A 765-nucleotide genomic window follows, 5' to 3' on the forward strand; every position below is an offset into this window, starting at 1 on the left:
GGATTTGGTTTGTGAAAACCTGAGGAGCTTTCCTCGTAATCGTTCCTCTGACACAAGCGATCCGAGCGCCAGAGTTTTTTCCCCAACAAGTACACAAAACAACATTGGTATCAGAGCTATTCTGTTATAGTTTTTTACCTATTAAAGTTAGCCCCAATTTCTCCCGTTCCTGTTCTGGCCGACTTCGCAAGCGACAGCGTATAAGTGTTGCCCACATTTTTCTGTTCCGCTACAACAGCCTGCTGTGATTTTGGCAAGGTTGGCGCTGGCAAAGCTAGTGTCAGCGAGGCCGGCATCGGCGATGAGGCTGGTGCAGCGGCGGCGTGCCGGTGAGGCTGGCACAGCCGACAGATTTGGGCAAATGGGCGAGCGTTCTTTTGGGAATAAACAATGAAAAAAGGAATCGGCGACAACTTATTTTTAGGGCACAAAGAAACAAAACTCAATAAGCAGCAGTGTGCTACACAGTGAAAAAAAAAAGAAATCACATGATCATTATTCAAAATAGTGATAAAATAAAAAATTCAAATTGGGTCAGCCCAATTAAGCTTGAAGAACATTGGGTCAAGATTTTGGGCTTAAATGAACAGTATGTGGCTGTTCTTAATTCGGGTTGTTTTTTTATTGGGCTTGGCAGTGATCATTAATTGGGCTTTAATTTCATTTACATCCCAATTAATTAGATTATTGGAAGCCAACCCAAATTAAAAGGTGAGAAATGTGTGGCTACTGAGAATCGATATAGTGGTCTCCATAGCCACAAAG

Source organism: Curcuma longa, chromosome 20 (genome assembly GCF_044706935.1).
Source record: "Curcuma longa cultivar G26 ecotype Majalengka, Jawa Barat chromosome 20, ITB_CL_G26_1.1, whole genome shotgun sequence".
Taxonomy (NCBI): domain Eukaryota; kingdom Viridiplantae; phylum Streptophyta; class Magnoliopsida; order Zingiberales; family Zingiberaceae; genus Curcuma; species Curcuma longa.